At 48.1% G+C, this 19,403-nt stretch overlaps 1 protein-coding gene across 4 annotated transcripts in view; it reads left to right on the forward strand.

Moving 5' to 3' along the window:
* The first annotated feature begins 787 nt into the window (after window positions 1-787).
* The window catches only part of eno1a (enolase 1a, (alpha)), an 88,945-nt gene continuing 70,329 nt past the window's right edge, over window positions 788-19,403 (forward strand). The window contains exon 1 of one of the 4 annotated variants that reach the window (XM_087980298.1): window positions 788-933. The gene's annotated coding sequence lies outside the window, so the exon portion shown is untranslated. Of the gene's footprint in view, window positions 934-961; window positions 1,135-10,441; window positions 10,464-19,403 lie in introns of those variants that run through there. The other 3 variants (XM_087980294.1, XM_087980295.1, XM_087980296.1) reach the window with 3 other exon arrangements.

The raw sequence follows: 19,403 nt of genomic DNA on the forward strand, positions 1-19,403 counted from the left end.
GTGCAGTCTGACCTGTTTAATTGCTGGGATCTGAGTGCCCAGTGGAATCAGTGCCAGCCCAGTGCAGTCTGACCTGTTTAATTGCTGGGATCTGAGTGCCCAGTGGAATCAGTGCCAGCCCAGTGCAGTCTGACCTGTTTAATTGCTGGGGTCTCAGTGCCCAGTGGAATCAGTGCCAGCCCAGTGCAGTCTGACCTGTTTAATTGCTGGGATCTCAGTGCCCAGTGGAATCAGTGCCAGCCCAGTGCAGTCTGACCTGTTTAATTGCTGGGGTCTGAGTGCCCAGTGGAATCAGTGCCAGCCCAGTGCACTCTGACCTGTTTAATTGCTGGGGTCTGAGTGCCCAGTGGAATCAGTGCCAGCCCAGTGCACTCTGACCTGTTTAATTGCTGGGGTCTGAGTGCCCAGTGGAATCAGTGCCAGCCCAGTGCAGTCTGACCTGTTTAATTGCTGGGGTCTCAGTGCCCAGTGGAATCAGTGCCTGCCCAGTGCAGTCTGACCTGTTTAATTGCTGGGGTCTGAGTGCCCAGTGGAATCAGTGCCAGCCCAGTGCAGTCTGACCTGTTTAATTGCTGGGGTCTCAGTGCCCAGTGGAATCAGTGCCTGCCCAGTGCAGTCTGACCTGTTTAATTGCTGGGGTCTGAGTGCCCAGTGGAATCAGTGCCAGCCCAGTGCAGTCTGACCTGTTTAATTGCTGGGATCTGAGTGCCCAGTGGAATCAGTGCCAGCCCAGCGAATGGCGATGTCACTGTTTCCCGGGTTACCCATTGTTACGGTGCTGGAACGAGCCAATAAGAGCGGCGGCTGCGGCCCGGGCGGTCTCTTTGTTGCGGCCGGGGCTGGTGTCCTTGCCGCGTCCTCCAGCTGCTCTGCCCGTCCGTGCTGCTGCTGGCCCCTGGCTCTCGCCCTCCGCCTCCTCTCTGTGGGAAACAGGTACGCGCCGCTCTTCTGGAGTGGGGGTTGGCAACGCCAGAAGCGACAACTCCGCAGTTTAGCCGCTTTTGTTTCCCTTTGCAAATGAGAGTTGCCTCCAGCTCCTGCAGGAGCATCCTGCAGAGCTGGAGCACCGAAGGGAGGTCGTTCTGCCCATCGTGCCGGTGCTGTTCAGTTTGACTCGTTCAAGTCTCTCCCAAAGTTAGTTTGAATGAATTTTTCAACAATGTTGAATGAATGATGTTAATGGCTTTTAAAGCGAATATAGTTGCATGAGTTGATGTGGATTGGATGTGCATTATTGGTATGTATGGGCTCTCCAGTCGGGCGGTATTTGCCTCTAGGATTTGCCTTGGGACCGACCATGTTGTGGGTAACTTGGCTGAATTTAGAATTGTACGGGGTTTAACTTGTTTGTTAGTCGGTCACCTAGAATGGTTCACAGACCCAAACCAGTATGTTAACTTGTTCAGGAGATAGGAGATTAATGAGTTTAGACTAAAAATAGAGAAACCCGAGTTCTCTGCTAGCGTTCCTGAATTTGGTTTTTCGGGAGGTAAGTTTTGGGAGCCAGTATTGTGTTGGAAGTGTGGATTTATGTGTGTGCAATGTAAAGGGAAAAACACCCTTCTGTTGATGTGTCGGTATTTTCATCATGTTCTTGCCTGAAATGTTTGGAACAAGTCAGTTTTACTTCCCCTTGTATTTAAGAGCTAAATCTAGATTATGGAGTGAGCGCTGATTTTGTTTTTTTGTCAATTCGAGATTCCGTTTGTAAAATTTGTGCTCACTTTATTTTGATTTCCCCCAGTTGCACAGTTTGACAGCGCCAGTAGGTCCCTGAAACTGTAGCAACCCGTCCAAGAATATTCGCATTCACTATAAATAACTTTTAAGATCTTCTAACCTCTAGCTCAGTCTCATTGACATGTAGCTGTTCCATGCTCTTCACTCGGAGCATAGCAATCTGTAGAGAATGGTCACGTCCCTAACACTTTTTCTCTCCTTAGTACAGTCCCACACTTACGCTACAAAATTAGTGATTGTTATGCCATTTTCTTAAGCTTGTCTTTTGGTTTTACTTCTGCGAAACTTAAAGAATTAAATATCCCTCTGTTGTCATTTTGTTTGTCTCCATGACCACTTGACTGACTTCCAAGATTCACAATTTAATATGTGCAAAACTTTGTTACATGCATTGCACTAAACGCCATTCCTGATGAAGGGCTCTTTGCCCGAAACATCGATTCTCCTGCTCCTCGGATGCTGCCTGACCTGCTGTGCTTTTCCAGCACCTCTCTATTATTGACTCTCATCTCCAGCATCTGCAGTCCTCACTGTGGCGTACTAAACGCCATTTGTCCATTAAAGTAAAACAAAAGAACTGCAGATGCGGGAGTTCTGAAACAAAAGCAGAAATTGCTGTAGAAACTGACTCAGAATCACTGAGTCAAAAGTTAACTCTGCTCTCTTCCCACAAATGTTGCCAGATCTGCTGAGCTTCTCCAACAATTTCTGTTTTTGTGCCAGTGTCCACTGCTATTTTCTGCATTGGCTCCCAGTTCCTCCAAATGTATTGTGTTTAAAATCCTTGCCTATTTCCCACAACCCATGTCATTTCAATGTCCTACATCCTGTCCTGAGCATTCCAGTCTCCCAATTATACCTCCCGTCAAGTGACAGAATTTTCAACTACCTTAGCTGTCGGTACCCACTTCCAAAATCTTCCTCCACTTTGCCAATATCTTCTCAACCAAGTTTTTGGTTAGTCTCCTCTCCCAATCCCAAACAACCCCACCAACCATCTCTCCCATCCCAATGTGATTCCTCTTTCTTTGTCCCTCTCTGGGAACTGTTTTGGGTTGCACTGTTAATGAACAGCGAATGTGCAACTTTCTATTTTGACTGCTGGTGGCTCCTCTCCTCAGGCGATCTGTCTTGATGTGCTATGCTTGTGTGTGATGTGCCATCCACACACGTCTGACGGAGCTCATCTGCAAGCGCTCTGTGACATCCCATCATCCAACTCTGACCAGGTAGACCCCTTCTTCTGCTGCCGTTCCACTTTGTCCTTGAAACAAGACCTCTGTATCTCAAAGATTTATCCTCCTGAAAACATTAAATTCTGATTGTGTGGTTCCTCTAAAGGCCCTTGGGATATTTAGGGAGGCTGAAGGCACTGTTTGAATGCCAGTGGTTGTTGTTGAGTTGGCTCCAGCTGACAGGGCTGTGGGTTTACACTTTGCTCACTAGGCCTCTGAAGAAGGGCTTATGCCCGAAACGTCGATTCTCCTGTTCCCTGGATGCTGCCTGACCTGCTGCGCTTTTCCAGCAACACATTTTCAGCTCTGATCTCCAGCATCTGCAGACCTCACTTTCTCCTCTGTGACAGAAAGGCAGGAGAGACCTGAGTCTGTGGGTTCCCCCTGGTGTTCTGCCTCTGGTGTAGAGGTTAGTCTGGTGGGGGGGGTGGGGGGAGTCAGCATGGGGTGACCAGCTGCACTCATGCACAGGAAATGAAAGCTCAGCATTTAATACTGAACTGGGTGGTGATTGGATGATGTGTGAGCGAGTCAGACAGGGGAACCAACAGTAGGCATGAGCCATTGATATCGGGACACCAGCTCCAGTCAGGAGAGCAGCAGGAATTGGGAGCTCAATGAGAGCACGCAGCATGAGAGCAACAGGAGGCCATTCAGCCCATCTAGTCTGCTCCATTGTTCTTTACTCAGAGAGTAGTAGGGATGTGGAATGCACTGCCTGCAACAGTAGTAGACTCCAACTTTAAGGATTTAAATGGTCACTGGATAGGCACGTGGACGAGAATGGAATAGTGCAGGTTAGATGGGCTTCAGATTGGTTTCACAGATCGGCGCAACATTGAGGGCCAAAGGGCCTGTACTGCGCTGTTATGTTCTATGTAGTTTTCCACTTCTGATAAATATGACATTGTCTTTTCTGTGTGACACTTACAAGTTTATTTGATTTGATTTCATTCATTATTGCCACATGTACCAAGGTACAGTGAATTGTTTTGCGTGCAATGCAGTCAGATCATACCAAACAAAGTGCATTTGGGTAATCGAACAGAGTGAGGAATACAATGTTACAGCTACATTGAAGGTGCACAAAGAGCAAGAACAACATTAAATTTAAAATTTGAGAGGTCCATTCAGGCGTCTAATAATAGCAGGGAAGAAGCTGTTCTTGAACCTGTTGGTATATGTGTTTAAGCTTTTGTATCTTTTAAGCTTTTGTAGCTGTTCTTTCTTGCTGTTGCAAATTCAAGCACCTCTCGATATTTATTAAGAATTTAGATTTTCAACTGGGGGACCATTCCTAAAGTAACATTACCATAAAAAATTGAGAAAAGGAATTGCGAAGTAGCTGTGATAGATACCACACTGTCAAATGTTCAATAGTCCCTCCATTTTTCATTTTCATTCTCATTCACTGCACTTAAGAAGCAGTTCATCATTTAGAATAAAATCACGCTGTTTTTGATTATTGTATGTATTTGAGAATGGCATTTTAGCCAATAATAATGATGAAGCCTTTCACTAGCTCATTCAATTAAACATTTATCAACTAATGAAAATGTGGATTGTTTAACATTGCAATGACTTGTAGACCATGAGAAGTCGGAACTGAAGTAGACCATTCAGCCCCTCAAGCCTGCTCTGCCATCCAATAGGATCATGGCTGATCCAACATTGCTCATGTCCAATTTCCTGCCCTTTCCCCATTATCCTTGATTCCCTGATTGATCAAGAATTTATCTCAGCTTTAAATAATGACAAGGACTCTGCCCCCACAGTTCTCTGTAGCAAGGAGTTCAAAGAGTTACAACACTCTGGGAGAAGGAATTCCTCCTCATCTCATTCTTAAGTTTGTGCCCCTTTATTCTAAGACTATGCCCTTTGCTCCTAGACTCTCCCATGACGGAAAGCATCTTCTCAGCATTTACCATGTCAAGCTCCTTAAGAATTCCATATGTCTCAATTAGACCACCGCTCATCCTTCTAAAGTCCAATGTGTACAGTGCCAACCTGTTTAACATTTGCTCATAAGACAATCCCTCTACATTGGGGATCATCTTAGAGTCCCATCTCTTAACTGGAATGTTTGTTTGATTCAGTACTGAAAGAAATGTTGAATGTTGAAACCATCTTTCAAAATTTACCGATTAATATCCTAGAGAAAAAGCTAAAGAAACCAACATGTTGTGGCTGGATGTGAACATTACTGATATAAATTAAGGATGCTGTTGGGCCAAATGTCAATCCATGTGAAATATAAATTGATAAGTCATTCCAAAACACTTTTACATGTTATCTACTTACTTGAACTAGCTATTCTCGATTTGGAGCTAGTTAATTAGCTGGTCAATTCACACATGACATACTGAAGACATATGCAAGGACAAATCCAAATTATTAGTGGAAAAAAAGTGGGCGGCTTGGTGACTCAGTGGTTAGCACTGCTGCCCCTCAGCGCCAGGGACCTGAGTTTGATTCCAACCTCGGGCGACTGTAATGTGTGGAGTTTGCACATTCTCCCCGTGTCTGTGTGGGTTTCCTCCGGGTGCTCCTTTTTTCCCTACAATCCAAAAGATGTGTGGGTCAGGTAAATTGGCCGTGCTAAATTGCCCATACTGTTAGATGCATTACTCAGGGGTAAATGTAAGGTAGGAGAACGGGTCTGGGTGGGTTATTCTTTGAAGGGCCGGTGTGGATTTGTTGGGCCAAATGGCCTGTTTCCATACTGTAGGGAATCTAATCTATTCTAAAAAGTGAATTTGGTGTCTCTTTACAGTGGGCTGGGGTTAACACCATTTAAACTGGTACCTCCATTAACACGATTTGAACTGGTTTTCTCACTCTCATGTTACCATAAAACTGCAAAGAAAGTCTTGTGTCAACTCAGTGTCTCTCAAAAAGTGCATCTCATGAATGACTTTGAATAATGTACAATGCGCAGGTAACGAAAATATTCTTAATCAAAGGCTTTTGATGGACTTTGTGTACCTTTCAGTGTGTTCCTGAATGCAAGAACATATGATGGAAAAACCTAAATCTAAATCTGCTTCCAAACTGTGGTGGTCATGTTGGACAACAGATTCCCCTCAATCTGGAGTTATGTCAATACTTTGAAGGAAGGAGGTTATTGTAACATTCTCTCAGTGATCTCGTTTTTCTTGGAAACGTTTTACAAAGAAACATAAGCCAGGAGGCTTGGGTTCCCAGAGGTGGGCAGTAGATTAAAAATCTCTAGTATACTTTGCAGTAATGGGACAAGATAGACAGAAGTTGGATGTTGCAGGTGATCACAGGTCATGGGGATTGGCCTGGAAAGTGGAGTTGAGATATGAGAGCAAAGTGTGGGGACGCACAATCAATAACTATGCCTGTCTCTTATGTTCTTACAAAAGACATTTACTGTCTGGAAAACTTTTGAGACAGAGCTCCTCGTTAGTGCCTCCCCCAACCCCTCCCCTAGACAAGATTCTGCGATCAAATATCCACTTCGGTCGATTCTCAGTTCTGCAACGATCAGAGGGGTCATCTTGCAGAGTCCAGCCTGCCCTCTTAGCTCGATGTAAAGGAGACCAGAGGGCAATAATCCACAGTGTCCTGTCCAATGTTTTTACCTCAATCAGCATCACATTATCTGGTCAATATTACATTGCCCTTTGTGAGACCTTGCTGTGCATAAATTTCCTGCCGTGTTTCCTCACTTACAACAGTGACCTGTAATTTAAGTTTGTTTTGTAAGGTGGTCATGGAAGGTGCTATGTAAATGCAAGTCTTTCTCAGTGGAGGAAGACTTTATTTCAGCAAAATAAACAAACCCGCTGCTCGAGATGGAGACTTAGGAGAGAGAAAATTGGGCAATTCTCACTTTGCATCAGGTGGAGAAAAGAGGGAAATATAACCCAGCGGAGACAATTTGAACACAGTCACACCCCTTGCATTCCTTGGTGAATTTAGCCATTCCTTCCAGCATGTTGGCTCAGTGGTTAGCACTGCTACCTCACAGCGCCAGGGACCTGGGTTTGATTCCAGCCTCGGGCAACTGTCTATGTGGAGTTTGCAATTCTCCCCGTGTCTGCATGGGTTTCCTCTGGGTGCTCCAAGTTCCTCCCACAATCCAAAGATGTGCAGGTTAGGTGGATTGGCCATGCTAAATTGCCCATAGTATTCAGGGGTGTGTAGGTTAGCTGCATTAGTCAGGGGTAAATGTAGGGAAATGGGTCTGGGTGGAAGACTCTTTGGAGGGTTGTTGTGGACTTGTTGGGCTGAAGGGCCTATTTCCACACAGTAGGGATTCTAATGCTTCCTGTTCCCTACTTTCAAACCATTCTTCAAGAGATATTCAATTGTCTGGAAAATGCCTTGGGACACCTGAGATTGTGAAAGGTGCTCTGTAGATGTGAGTCTGTTGTTTCCTTTTCTCCTATATCAGTCTGTAGTCACAATCTAATATTGATGCTGATTTGAAAGGATACTCCTTTCTAGTTTTTCAATTGCACGTTCTGTTTTGTCACGACTGGTTTGAAAGTGCTGGCTTTGTGTGCAGGAGGTCATGTGTCATAAAGGATTGATTTTTTTTGAGGGGGAAACCAAAACAATTTGATGAGGGTAGTGCAGGAGATATTTTCTTTCGGGACTTTAGTAAAGTGATTGATAAGGTTCTGCATGGTCAACTGGTTAGTAAAGTTAGGTTACATGGAATTCAGGGATAACTTGCCAATTGGACACAAAATTGGCTTGATGGTAGGAGACAGTGGGTGGTGGGTTGTTTTTCGGACTGGAGGCTTGTGACCAGTGATGTTCTGCAGGGATGGGTGCAGGGTCCACTCTTGCTTGTCATTAATATAAACAATTTGGATGACAGTTTAGGAGGCATGGTTAGGTAGTAAAGAAGACATTTAGCAAGCTTGCCTTTACTGGCTTTGCATTGAGTATAGGAGTTGGGATGTCATGTTGAGGTTGTACATGATGTTGTTGATGCCATTTCTGGAGCATGGTGTACAGTCTGAGTTGTCAGGACTGGAGGGTTTGAATTATAAGGAGAGGCTGCATTGGCTGGAACTTTTTCACTGGAGTGTCCTTCTCGTGGTTTATAAAATCACGAGGGACATAGATGAGGTAAATAGCACAGATCTTCTCCCTCGTGTGGGTGGGTGACTTAAAAACTAGGGGGCATATTTTTGAGGTGAGAAGAGAAAGATTTAAAAGAGACCTGAAGGCAACTTTTTCACACAGAGGATGGTTCATACATGGAATGAACTATCACAGGAAGTGGTAGATGCAGGTACAGTTACAACATTTAAAAGACATTTGGACAGGTACATCAATAGGAATGGCTTAGATGGATGGAGGCCAAATACGGGGATGTAGGATTAGTTTAGTTTGGGATACTTGGTTGACATGGAAGAGTTGGACCGAAGGGTCTGTTTCTGTGTTATATGCCTCCAAGCCTCTGTGACTATATGATGCAATGGGATTACAGTCTGACCTTCTTGCACGTTTAACGTGTTTAATGTCCCTCAAACACTGTATTAAGAGGGTGCAGATTTCAAATCTTCCCATAGCCAATGAGGAAGCCACTTTCTAAGACCTGGATGCTCCATATAAAGTTCCAGTTTCCAGCCAGCTATTTCATGCTGTTATTTGACACTGATGCATCTTTCTGCCTTAAATGTTATGTAGTTGACTTTCTATCAAGGGGAAATTCAGTCAGTGATTTTGCTGTCCATAAGTGGAACAGTTGAAGGAATTTATCCTGAGTGTTCTGACTTCAATGCAATGACTACATGCTACTTTATTTGAGGGGATTGTCCAGGTATTGAAAGCAACTGTTTCATGAAACAAAGTTGGTGTATTTGATGCTCAAAGCATAATGTATGAGTTGCAGCTCAGAGTGCAGACATCATGTTTCAGAGGGTCTTAACCAGGGATAGTCACCGTTTGTTAAATGGTGTTAAAATTTTAATGTGACAAGATTTGAACACATGGATAGCGCAAAGATCATGAAGCAGGGGTTCTTTATTCCACTGTCATGATAACAAACATGAAGCAAGGATTAACATTAAAGATGGTGTGGAGGAGCCTGTGTTGGACTGGGGTGGACAAAGTTTAAAATCACACAACACCAGGTTATAGTCCAACAGCTTTATTTGGAAGCAGTAGCCTTTGGAGCACTCACTTTGCCAGGTAGTTAGCAGAACAGGATCAATTCTGTGTCCTATGATGCTGCCCCATTAGCTACCTGACTGAGGAGCAGTGCTCTGAAAGCTTGTATGTCCAAAGACACTGTTGGACAATAACCTGGTGTTATGATTTTTAACATTAAACATTGGAAGGTGTTGTGCTTACATGGAATTATGCATGCGGTTTATGTCTGGATGAGAAAATCTTTTGTCTGTTTAATCCCTCCACCCATCAGGACTATAACTCTAAAGCAGCCTTACCTCTGTGGAGGGTCCATTTGACTGTTCCATCTGCCCTGCTCAGCACCTTCCCTCACCTTCCCCACCAGTTACATCAGCACAACTCCCTGAGCTGCCCTGCTCGGTGCCCTCCCTCACCATCGCCACCTGTTGCCAGAGGTCTCATTATGTTAAAATAGATGCTCGGAGGTGTTGGCAAATGTTGTTCAGAGTAAATCTGAGTCCGAAGGTATCTGAAGTCCTTTGGTGACAGCCCCCACTGTGATTCCACTCCTTGAGTTAAATGGGGGTCTGTTGTCAGATAGAGTAGATGCTCATTTTGGTGCAATCTCTGGACCATATATCATGTCTGCATTATGAAGGTAAACAGAGTCGAAAAGTGTGGGTCTGGAAAAGGCACAGCAGGTCAGATAGCATCCGAAGAGCAGGAGAATTGATGTTTTGGGAGGGCTTTGTTTCTCCTGCTCCTCGGATGCTGCCTGACCTGCTGCGCTTTTCCAGCGTCACACTTTTCAACTCTGACTCTCCAGCATCTGCAGTCCTCACTTTCTCCTAATAAAGCTAAACAGTTCTAATATTCTGCACTGCCACATTTATCAAAAGATTACAAGGAGAATGTTGCAACCAGCGAGTAAATTTGTCAGAGCAAACTGGTACTGAGATAATACAATTTTGCGAAAAGAGTTTTAGAAGTACTGTTTAAGTGTACAAATTGCAAGGAGAGGAAGTCACTTGTACAAACACAAAAATAAGAGTTTTCTGTGGTTTGACACATTGCCAGTATTCTATCTGACATGCAAACATGTCCAGTGATAGCTTATGCTCTTGGTATCCACAGCATGGTCATTTTTGGGTTCATGTCCAGATCCAACTACCTTTGTTTCAAAGGAATCATTTGCACTATTTTCAAACCATTTATTGCATGAGGGGTGATCCTGAAGGGCAGTTGCTTTATTTTCTTTGGGGGGGGGGGTGGGGTGGGCTAGGAGCTGTTTATTAAGTTATAAACCTTTCACACTTGTTTTTGTCATTAGGTTCAAGTTTTAGGTGCCCACACCAGGACTTAAGCACCCAGGTTGGTGATCTTAGTGTAGGATTGTAGTATCTTAGTGTGGGATTGTAGTATCTTAGTGTAGGATTGTAGTATCTTAGTGTAGGATTGTAGTATCTTAGTGTGGGATTGTAGTATCTTAGTGTAGGATTGTAGTATTTTAGTGTGGGATTGTAGTATTTTAGTGTGGGATTGTAGTATCTTAGTGTGGGATTGTAGTATCTTAGTGTGGGATTGTAGTATTTTAGTGTAGGATTGTAGTATTTTAGTGTGGGATTGTAGTATCTTAGTGTGGGATTGTAGTATCTTAGTGTGGGATTGTAGTATTTTAGTGTGGGATTGTAGTATTTTAGTGTGGGATTGTAGTATTTTAGTGTGGGATTGTAGTATCTTAGTGTGGGATTGTAGTATTTTAGTGTAGGATTGTAGTATTTTAGTGTGGGATTGTAGTATTTTAGTGTAGGATTGTAGTATTTTAGTGTGGGATTGTAGTATCTTAGTGTGGGATTGTAGTATTTTAGTGTAGGATTGTAGTATTTTAGTGTGGGATTGTAGTATTTTAGTGTGGGATTGTAGTATCTTAGTGTGGGATTGTAGTATCTTAGTGTGGGATTGTAGTATTTTAGTGTAGGATTGTAGTATTTTAGTGTGGGATTGTAGTATTTTAGTGTAGGATTGTAGTATTTTAGTGTGGGATTGTAGTATTTTAGTGTGGGATTGTAGTATCTTAGTGTGGGATTGTAGTATCTTAGTGTGGGATTGTAGTATCTTAGTGTGGGATTGTAGTATCTTAGTGTGGGATTGTAGTATCTTAGTGTAGGATTGTAGTATTTTAGTGTGGGATTGTAGTATCTTAGTGTGGGATTGTAGTATCTTAGTGTAGGATTGTAGTATCTTAGTGTGGGATTGTAGTATCTTAGTGTGGGATTGTAGTATCTTAGTGTAGGATTGTAGTATCTTAGTGTGGGATTGTAGTATCTTAGTGTAGGATTGTAGTATTTTAGTGTGGGATTGTAGTATTTTAGTGTAGGATTGTAGTATTTTAGTGTGGGATTGTAGTATTTTAGTGTGGGATTGTAGTATCTTAGTGTAGGATTGTAGTATCTTAGTGTGGGATTGTAGTATCTTAGTGTGGGATTGTAGTATCTTAGTGTGGGATTGTAGTATTTTAGTGTAGGATTGTAGTATTTTAGTGTGGGATTGTAGTATTTTAGTGTAGGATTGTAGTATTTTAGTGTGGGATTGTAGTATCTTAGTGTGGGATTGTAGTATTTTAGTGTAGGATTGTAGTATTTTAGTGTGGGATTGTAGTATTTTAGTGTGGGATTGTAGTATCTTAGTGTGGGATTGTAGTATCTTAGTGTGGGATTGTAGTATTTTAGTGTAGGATTGTAGTATTTTAGTGTGGGATTGTAGTATTTTAGTGTAGGATTGTAGTATTTTAGTGTGGGATTGTAGTATTTTAGTGTGGGATTGTAGTATCTTAGTGTGGGATTGTAGTATCTTAGTGTGGGATTGTAGTATCTTAGTGTGGGATTGTAGTATCTTAGTGTGGGATTGTAGTATCTTAGTGTAGGATTGTAGTATTTTAGTGTGGGATTGTAGTATTTTAGTGTGGGATTGTAGTATCTTAGTGTGGGATTGTAGTATCTTAGTGTAGGATTGTAGTATCTTAGTGTGGGATTGTAGTATCTTAGTGTGGGATTGTAGTATCTTAGTGTAGGATTGTAGTATCTTAGTGTGGGATTGTAGTATCTTAGTGTAGGATTGTAGTATTTTAGTGTGGGATTGTAGTATTTTAGTGTAGGATTGTAGTATTTTAGTGTGGGATTGTAGTATTTTAGTGTGGGATTGTAGTATCTTAGTGTAGGATTGTAGTATCTTAGTGTGGGATTGTAGTATCTTAGTGTGGGATTGTAGGAGTGCTGCAGTTTTTAAGGTGATGTCATTTAATAGACTCTTTAAATTGAAGCCACATTTGCCTCTTTGGTGGATATTGTAGTATAATGAAATTGCATTGTGCATTTTGTCCCTTTAAGGCTGTACCAGCACAGGGAACCTGCAAGGAATTAATAATAAAAGATCCATATTTAACAGCTCATGCAGCTCTAATTCTATATGTCACTGCCTGAATACCTGACTGTGATGTTACTGAGACAGAAACATACATAAACAGCACTATTTCAAAGAACAGTTGGGGGACACGGGGAGAGAGAGAGAGAGACAGAGAGAGAGAGAGACAGAGAGAGAGAGAGACAGAGAGAGAGAGACAGAGAGAGAGAGAGAGAGAGACAGGGGAAAGAGAGAGAGAGAGAGATGGGGGAAAGGGGGAGAGAGACAGGGGAGGGAGAGAGAGAGAGAGAGAGACAGGGGAGGGGGAGAGAGAGAGAGAGACACAGGGGGGAGAGAGAGAGAGAGAGAGAGAGACAGGGGGGAGAGAGAGATAGAGAGAGAGACAGGAGGGAGAGAGAGATAGAGAGAGAGAGACAGGGGGGAGAGAGAGATAGAGAGAGAGACAGGGGGGAGAGAGAGATAGAGAGAGAGACAGGGGGGAGAGAGAGATAGAGGGAGAGACACAGGGGGGAGAGAGATAGAGAGAGAGACACGGGGGGAGAGAGATAGAGAGAGACACAGGGGGGAGAGAGAGAGACAGAGAGAGACACAGGGGGGAGAGAGAGAGAGAGAGAGACACGGGGGAGAGAGAGAAAGAGACACGGGGGGGGGGAGAGAGAGAGAAAGAGACACAGGGGGGAGAGAGAGAGAGAGACACACACAGGGGGAGAGAGAGAGAGAGAGACACACACACGGGGGAGAGAGAGAGAGACAGGGTGGAGAGAGAAGGAGAGACGGGGGGGAGAGAGAGACACACACAGGGGGGAGAGAGAGAGAGACACACAGGGGGGAGAGAGAGAGAGAGACACACAGGGGGGAGAGAGAGAGACACACACAGGGGGGAGAGAGAGAGAGACACACACAGGGGAGAGAGAGAGAGAGAGAGAGCCACACACAGGGGGGAGAGAGAGAGAGAGAGAGAGACACACACACACAGGGGGGAGAGAGAGAGAGAGACACACGGGGGGGGGAGAGAGAGAGAGAGAGAGAGACACGGGGGGAGAGAGAGAGAGAGAGAGACAGGGGGGAGAGAGAGATAGAGAGAGAGACAGGGGGGAGAGAGAGATAGAGAGAGAGACAGGGGGGAGAGAGAGAGATAGAGAGAGACGGGGGAGAGAGAGATAGAGAGAGAGACACAGGGGGGAGAGAGAGATAGAGAGAGAGACAGGGGGGAGAGAGAGATAGAGGGAGAGACACAGGGGGGAGAGAGATAGAGAGAGAGACACGGGGGGAGAGAGATAGAGAGAGACACAGGGGGGAGAGAGAGAGATAGAGAGAGACACAGGGGGGAGAGAGAGAGACAGAGAGAGACACAGGGGGGAGAGAGGAGAGAGAGAGAGACACGGGGGGGGAGAGAGAGAAAGAGACACGGGAGGGAGAGAGAGAGAGAAAGAGACACAGGGGGGAGAGAGAGAGAGAGGACACACACAGGGGGAGAGAGAGAGAGAGACACACACACACGGGGGAGAGAGAGAGAGACAGGGTGGAGAGAGAGAGAGAGACAGGGGGGGAGAGAGAGACACACACACAGGGGGGAGAGAGAGAGAGAGACACACAGGGGGGAGAGAGAGAGAGAGAGAGAGACAGGGCGGAGAGAGAGAGACACACACAGGGGGGAGAGAGAGAGAGACACACACAGGGGAGAGAGAGAGAGAGAGAGCCACATACAGGGGGGAGAGAGAGAGAGAGAGAGAGACACACACACAGGGGGGGAGAGAGAGAGAGACACACGGGGGGGGGGAGAGAGAGAGAGAGAGACACGGGGGGAGAGAGAGAGAGAGAGAGAGACAGGGGGGAGAGAGAGATAGAGAGAGAGAGACAGGGGGGAGAGAGAGATAGAGAGAGAGACAGGGGGAGAGAGAGAGAGATGAGAGAGAGAGAGACAGGGGGGAGAGAGAGATAGAGAGAGAGACACAGGGGGGAGAGATATAGAGAGAGAGACACGGGGGGAGAAAGATAGAGAGAGAGACACGGGGGGAGAGAGATAGAGAGAGAGACACAGGGGAGAGAGAGATAGAGAGAGAGACACGGGGGGGAGAGAGATAGAGAGAGAGACACAGGGGGGAGAGAGATAGAGAGAGAGACACAGGGGGGGAGAGAGATAGAGAGAGAGACACAGGGGGGAGAGAGATAGAGAGAGAGACACGGGGGGGAGAGAGAGAAAGAGACACGGGGGGGGGAGAGAGAGAAAGAGACACAGGGGGGAGAGAGAGAGAGAGAGACACACACAGGGGAGAGAGAGAGAGAGAGACAGGGTGGAGAGAGAGAGAGAGACGGGGAGAGAGAGAGAGACACAGGGGGGGAGAGAGAGAGACACACACAGGGGGGAGAGAGACACACACAGGGGGGAGAGAGAGACACACACACACAGGGAGAGAGAGAGAGAGAGAGAGACACGGGGGAGAGAGAGAGAGAGAGACATGGGGGAGAGAGAGAGAGAGAGAGACGGGGGAGAGAGAGAGAGACAGGGGGGAGAGAGAGAGAGAGACAGGGGGGAGAGAGAGAGAGAGAGGAGACGGGGGGAGAGAGAGAGAGACCGGGGGAGAGAGAGAGAGAGACACACACACAGGGGGGAGAGAGAGAGACACAGGGGGGAGCGAGAGAGACACAGGGGAGAGAGAGAGAGAGAGAGACAGGGGAGAGAGAGAGAGAGAGAGACAGGGGGAGAGAGAGATAGAGAGACAGGGGAGAGAGAGATAGAGAGACAGGGGAGAGAGAGATAGAGAGACAGGGAAGAGAGATAGAGAGACAGGGGAGAGAGAGAGAGAGAGACAGGGGAGAGAGAGAGAGAGAGACAGGAGGAGAGAGAGAGAGAGAGAGAGACAGGGGAGAGAGAGATAGAGAGAGACAGGGGAGAGAGAGTAGAGAGAGACAGGGGAGAGAGAGAGAGAGAGACAGGGGAGAGAGAGATAGAGAGAGACAGAGGGGAGGAGAGAGAGAGGAGAGGGGGGGGGAGAGAGAGAAAGAGAGAGAGACAGGGGGGAGAGAGAGAGAGAGAGGACGGGGAGAGAGATAGACAGAGAGAGAGACAGTGGGAGAGAGGGGGAGAGAGAGAGAGACAGGGGGAGAGAGAGATAAAGAGAGACAGAGGGGAGAGAGAGAGAGAGAGAGAGACGGGGGGAGAGAGAGAGAGAGCGAGAGAGACGGGGGGGAGAGAGAGAGAGAGAGAGAGACGGGGAGAGAGTGAGAGAGAGACAGCGGGAGAGAGGGGGAGAGAGGGGAGAGAGGAGAGACAGGGGGAGAGAGAGAGAGAGACAGGGGGAGAGAGAGAGAGAGAGAGACAGGGGAGAGAGAGAGAGAGAGAGACAGGGGAGAGAGAGAGACAGGGGAGAGAGAGAGAGAGACAGGGGGGAGAGAGAGAGAGAGAGACACAGGGGGGAGAGAGAGAGAGAGAGAGACACATGGGAGAGAGAGAGAGAGAGAGAGAGACAGGGGGGAGAGAGAGACACACACAGGGGAGAGAGAGAGACACACACACACAGGGAGGGAGAGAGAGAGAGAGAGAGAGAGAGACAGGGGAGAGAGAGAGATAGAGAGACAGGGGAGAGAGAGAGAGAGAGACTGGGAGAGAGAGAGAGAGAGACGGGGAGAGAGAGAGAGACGGGGAGAGAGAGAGAGACGGGGGAGAGAGAGAGACGGGGGAGAGAGAGAGAGAGAAGGGGGGAGAGAGAGGAGAGACGGGGGGAGAGAGAGAGAGACGGGGGGGAGAGGAGAGAAGATGGGGAAGAGAGAGTGAGAGACACGGGGAGAGAGAGAGAGAGAGAGACACGGGGGGAGGAGAGCGAGAGAGAGAGACACACACGGGGGGAGAGAGAGAGAGAGAGACACGGGGAAGAGAGAGAGAGAGAGAGACACGGGGGGAGAGAGAGAGAGAGAGAGACACACATGGGGGAGAGAGAGACACACACAGGGGGGAGAGAGAAAGAGAGAGACACAGGGGAGAGAGAGAGAGAGAGAGAGTGAGACACAGGGGAGAGAGAGAGAGACACAGGGGGTGAGAGAGAGACACACAGGGAGGAGAGAGAGAGAGACACGGGGGGGAGAGAGAGAGAGACACACAGTGGGGAGAGAGAGAGACACAGGGGGGAGAGAGAGAGAGACACAGGGGGGAGAGAGAGAGAGAGACACAGGGGGGAGAGAGAGAGAGAGAGAGACACAGGGGGAGAGAGAGAGACACACAGTGGGGAGAGAGAGAGATAGAGAGACAGGGGAGAGAGAGAGAGAGAGACAGGGGAGAGAGAGAGAGAGATGGGGGAGAGAGAGAGAGACGGGGGAGAGAGAGAGAGACGGGGGGGAGAGAGAGAGAGACGGGGGGAGAGAGAGAGAGACGGGGGAGGAGAGAGAGAGAGACGGGGGGAGAGAGAGAGAGATGGGGAGAGAGAGTGAGAGACACGGGGAGAGAGAGAGAGAGAGACACGGGGGAGAGAGCGAGAGAGAGAGACACACACAGGGGGAGAGGAGAGAGAGAGACACGGGGAAGAGAGAGAGAGAGAGAGACACGGGGAGAGAGAGAGAGAGAGAGACACACATGGGGAGAGAGAGACACACACAGGGGGGAGAGAGAAGAGAGAGACACAGGGGAGAGAGAGAGAGAGAGAGTGAGACACAGGAGAGAGAGAGAGACACAGGGGGGTGAGAGAGAGGACACACAGGGAGGAGAGAGAGAGAGACACGGGGGGAGAGAGAGAGAGACACACAGTGGGGAGAGAGAGAGACACAGGGGGGAGAGAGAGAGAGACACAGGGGGGGAGAGAGAGAGAGACACAGGGGGGAGAGAGAGAGAGAGACACAGGGGGGAGAGAGAGAGAGAGAGAGAGAGAGACACAGGGGGGGGAGAGAGAGAGAGACACACAGTGGGGAGAGAGAGAGACCCAGGGGGGAGAGAGAGAGAGAGGACACAGGGGGGAGAGAGAGATAGAGAGACAGGGGAGAGAGAGATAGAGAGACAGGGGAGAGAGAGATAGAGAGACAGGGGAGAGAGAGATAGAGAGACAGGGGAGAGAGAGAGAGAGACAGGGGAGAGAGAGAGAGAGAGAGAGACAGGGGAGAGAGAGAGAGAGAGAGAGACAGGGGAGAGAGAGATAGAGAGAGACAGGGGAGAGAGAGATAGAGAGAGACAGAGGGGAGAGAGAGAGAGAGAGAGAGAGGGGGGAGAGAGAGAGAGAGAGAGAGACAGGGGGAGAGAGAGAGAGAGAGACGGGGGGAGAGAGAGAGAGAGAGAGAGAGACAGTGGGAGAGAGGGGAGAGAGAGAGACAGGGGGAGAGAGAGATAAAGAGAGACAGAGGGGAGAGAGAGAGAGAGAGAGACGGGGGGGAGAGAGAGAGAGCGAGAGAGACGGGGGAGAGAGAGAGAGAGAGAGAGACGGGGAGAGTGAGAGAGAGACAGCGGGAGAGAGGGGGAGAGAGGGGGAGAGAGAGAGACAGGGGGGAGAGAGAGAGAGACAGGGGGAGGAGAGAGAGAGAGACAGGGGGAGAGAGAGAGAGAGAGACAGGGGGAGAGAGAGAGAGAGACAGGGGAGAGAGAGAGACAGGGGAGAGAGAGAGAGAGAGACAGGGAGGAGAGAGAGACACGGGGGGAGAGAGAGAGAGAGACAGGGGAGAGAGAGAGAGAGAGACAGGGGAGAGAGAGAGAGAGAGACAGGGGAGGGAGAGAGAGAGAGACGGGGAGAGAGAGACAGGGGAGAGAGAGACAGGGAGAGAGAGACAGGGGGAGAGAGAGACGGGGAGAGAGAGACAGGGGGAGAGAGAGAGAGAGAGACAGTAGAGAGAGAGAGAGAGACAGTGGAGAGAGAGAGAGGAGACAGGCGAGAGAGAGAGAGAGACAGGCGAGAGAGAGAGAGAGACAGGGGAGAGAGAGAGACACAAACACAGGGGAGAGAGAGAGAGAGAGAGGGAGAGACACAGCGGGGAGAGAGAGAGACACACAGGGGGGAGTGAGAGAGAGAGAGAGACACAGGGGAGAGAGAGAGAGAGAGACACGGGAGAGAGAGAGAGAGAGAGAGGAGACACAGGGGGGGAGAGAGAGAGAGACACACAGGGGGGAGAGAGAGACAGAGAGACACATGGGAGAGAGAGAGAGAGAGACAGGGGGGGGAGAGAGACACACACAGGGGAGAGAGAGAGACACACACACACAGGGAGGGAGAGAGAGAGAGAGAGAGAGAGAGAGACAGGGGGAGAGAGAGAGATAGAGAGACAGGGGGAGAGAGAGAGAGAGAGACAGGGGAGAGAGAGAGATAGAGAGACAGGGGAGAGAGAGAGAGAGAGGACGGGGGAGAGAGAGAGACGGGGGAGAGAGAGAGAGACGGGGGGAGAGAGAGAGAGACGGGGGAGAGAGAGAGAGACGGGGGAGAGAGAGAGAGACGGGGGAGAGAGAGAGAGATGGGGGAGAGAGAGTGAGAGACACGGGGGAGAGAGAGAGAGAGACATGGGGGGAGAGAGCGAGAGAGAGAGACACACACGGGGGGAGAGAGAGAGAGAGACCACGGGGAAGAGAGAGAGAGAGAGACACGGGGGGAGAGAGAGAGAGAGACACACACCACCATGGGGGAGAGAGAGACACACAGGGGGGAGAGAGAAAGAGAGAGACACAGGGGAGAGAGAGAGAGAGAGAGAGAGAGACACAGGGGAGAGAGAGAGACACACACACAGGGGAGGGAGAGAGAGAGAGAGAGAGACAGGGGAGAGAGAGAGATAGAGAGACAGGGGAGAGAGAGAGAGGAGACAGGGGAGAGAGAGAGAGAGAGAGAGACGGGGGAGAGAGAGAGACGGGGGAGAGAGAGGAGAGACGGGGGAGAGAGAGAGAGACGGGGGAGAGAGAGAGAGACGGGGGGAGAGAGAAGAGAGACGGGG

The sequence above is a fragment of the Chiloscyllium plagiosum genome, unplaced genomic scaffold (assembly GCF_037043375.1).
Source record: "Chiloscyllium plagiosum isolate Xiang-an unplaced genomic scaffold, Cpla_swu_hap1 HiC_scaffold_37, whole genome shotgun sequence".
Taxonomy (NCBI): domain Eukaryota; kingdom Metazoa; phylum Chordata; class Chondrichthyes; order Orectolobiformes; family Hemiscylliidae; genus Chiloscyllium; species Chiloscyllium plagiosum.